The sequence below is a fragment of the Lipotes vexillifer genome, unplaced genomic scaffold, assembly GCF_000442215.2.
Source record: "Lipotes vexillifer unplaced genomic scaffold, Lipotes_vexillifer_v1.1 scaffold182, whole genome shotgun sequence".
NCBI lineage: Eukaryota > Metazoa > Chordata > Mammalia > Artiodactyla > Lipotidae > Lipotes > Lipotes vexillifer.
In genome coordinates this window covers 6409688-6412629 of record NW_006798798.1, presented here as the reverse complement: position 1 = coordinate 6412629, position 2942 = coordinate 6409688, and the positions used below count along the sequence as shown (strand labels likewise).

Here is a 2942-nt window from a genome sequence, read left to right as displayed (position 1 = left end):
CTGCAGCTGGTGTCCTGGCTATAAAGTGGGAGAAAAGAGAAAGCAGTGGTAAAAGGATACAGATACTAAGAAATAATAGAACCTAAAATTGGCCCCTAGGCAGGCAACACTCACTCCACTGATACCTACTTTTGCGTTAAGCACTGGAGTCTGGGCACTGGAGGAGGAGGTGCTGACAAAAACAGCTCAGGCCGTGCTTCAGTGCAACTCCGGTTAATACAGGCATCGTCGTCTTGACAGGCACAGATACACTCTCAGGGAGATCTTCAACAGATCGCCTCAGTCCCGACGTTAAACCAGAACTGCAGAAATGAAGCTCTACCCCGTGACATAACCAAACTCCCACCCGGTCACAAAATTAAAAGCCTCTTCCACCACACTAGGTAACAATAGCATCGTCTTCTGAAGGGCGGTCTCAAGCCCCACAGTGTCACCTACCTCAACATCACAGCCGATCACGGTCACCCAAAGGGTCCCGCATCTTGCACCAGACACGGCCTCTTCACCGCACACACACCCCGCCTCGTTACTGCCACAAACGCTCACACACTCTTATACACGCCTACACAGGCCTGAGCTCCAGGGTCCACACGCCCTGTGTGCGCCAGAGGGTGGGGGCTTCCTCACCGTGAGTGCCCGCTGTGCCCAGACTCAGGTTACCATTCGGAGCGCGACGACTGAGAGGACGTCAGGGAATCAGAGATGAACCGAAGATCAAAGTTCTTTTCAAAAGCAGCCCAAGGGCTGTGGGAAATGTAGTTCAAGGCCGCAAAAACCCGGATGTCGAGAAGGCGCGCCTGAGACGCAGCGGCGAAGAAGGAGCCGCGGAGACTCTTGGGAGGTAGAGCCTGCGCTGGAGTGCGCAAACGCAGATGGCTGGCCAGTAGGCGAAGGTGAGCCTGGTGGGTCCTGCTGGCGCTGGGTGGCTGGTGGTTGTGGTACCCGGTGGGGATTGCCGAGCAGGGAGGTGGGAACCAGGACTGGGAAAAGCGAGGAAAGAAGAGAGAACCTGGGCTGAGAGAAGGCCGGGGAGGAAAGCGAGGAGGGAAACAAGAACCTAGGCAGGGGAAGGAACTGGAAGCCAGGGCTAGGAACGCCGAGGCGGGTGTGAGCTCGGCCTGGCACACACAGGCGTTGTTTGTGTAGCTTTTTGTGCCTGGTCTTGTGTGTGTGTGTGTGTGTGTGTGTGTGTGTGGAACGTGTGTTACTCTGTAACGTTATGGAACCTATTGTTTATGAAAGTGAGAGGGTCTCTGCGTGTGTCTAATTTTTAAATTAGGTGCGAGTAGATTTGTGTTTGAGACTGTATGCGACTTTGGAGAGGCAACAGTAAGGGGTTTGTGAGTAAAATTTTGCAGCTTTGTGTAGAATTATGTAATGGGCTCTGAGAGATTATGCATGAATTGTGTATGGGATTGGGATTGTGTAGTGGATGATATAACTGTGAATATGTCAAATTTGAAGTATTTGTGCACACAAGTAATTGCACAATTCACGGTGACTAGGAATGTGTCTGGCTCGTTGTGTGACTGAGATGGAGCATTTGAGATTGAGCATTTGAGAAAGTAGATGCAAGACTAGTTAAGTACTATGTATTGTTTATATTGTCTGAATATTGTCCATTTTATATGCCTGTAGAATTTGACTCTGGCAATTAGACAAGTAAAAAAAAATAGAGATTTTAAAAACGGAGAGGAGGAGGTAAAATTAAAATAATTTTCAGATGGAACAATTGTATATTGCGAAACCCCATATTGACTAATGACCAGTATGTTGACATAAGTAGAACATCATTAGGAGAACACAAAAAACTTTCTCCCATAACTGCTACTCTCAGAATTTCTATTTGGGTGAATTCCTGGACAATAAAGTTTCAAAAATTTCTTCAGTCATTGTGAAGATAAAAAATCTGTTGAACATTTAAACACAAGATCAGTCTCATTTAGCTGAATAAAGTATTCACTGTAGAAATCAATACTTCTAAATTGTTTTTTAAATTTAATTTAATTTAATTTTTTAATAAATTTATTTATTTATTTTCGGCTGCATTGGGTCTTAGTCGCTGTGTGTGGGCTTTCTTTAGTTGCGGCGAGCGGGAGCTACTCTTCGTTGCGGTGTGCGGGCTTCTCATTGTGGTGGCTTCTCTGTTGCAGAGCACGGGCTCTAGGCACACGGGCATTAGTAGCTGTGGCACGCGGGCTCAGTGGTGGCGCTAGAGCTTAGTAGCTCTGCGGCATGTGGGATCTTCCAGGGACCAGGGCTCAAACCTGTGTCCCCTGCATTGACAGGTGGATTCTTAACCACTGTGCCACCACGGAAGTCCCAATAACTTGTTTTGTTTTTTTTTGTTTTTACATCTTTATTGGAGTATAATTGCTTTACAATGGTGTGTTAGTTTCTGCTTTATAACAAAGTGAATCAGTTATACATATACATGTGTTCCCATATCTCTTCCCTCTTGCGTCTCCCTCCCTCCCACGCTAACTTGTTTTAAAAGCAAAAACTCTCCCTCCTGTTGGAAGTCTGCTGCGCTAAAGAAAATATGATCAGTTTCTTCTCTAATTCCTCAACCTCTATTTTGTCCCCTCTTTACTCCCTCTAGGTTGATAGTCTCCAGCTGTAATGGATTGGGAGCTGGAAAAGAGAAGTCAGGGACAAGAAGAGGCTAACATGACTGGTACCGTTATAATTTAGTGTAAGTCATATTTACCTTCTGAGAGACCCCACTACTGGGAACTTCCAAATACAGTTCCCTTTTCATGGGCATGGCCACTTCTCTAGATGCCTCCTCTTGGCATGCAGTGGCCCACCTACTCTGGTAGGTCTTGTTCTCTCCCGTCAGTCCTCTTGGACAGGATCCAAACCAACCTAGGCATGCGCCATCCGTGGGTTCCATCAGGAGCTCAGGTGATAATTAGCCACTTTAGTCACCACCACCCTGC

At 46.8% G+C, this 2942-nt stretch overlaps 1 protein-coding gene across 2 annotated transcripts in view; it reads left to right on the top strand.

Annotated features, from left to right (window-relative positions):
* Positions 1 to 2601: 2601 nt before the first annotated feature.
* LOC103081756 (zinc finger protein 567) overlaps positions 2602 to 2942 on the top strand; it is a 158607-nt gene continuing 158266 nt past the window's right edge. Inside the window, exon 1 of one of the 2 annotated variants that reach the window (XM_007471032.1) lies at positions 2602 to 2695. The gene's annotated coding sequence lies outside the window, so the exon portion shown is untranslated. The remainder of the gene's footprint in view (positions 2696 to 2942) is intronic. The other variant, XM_007471033.1, reaches the window with a different exon arrangement.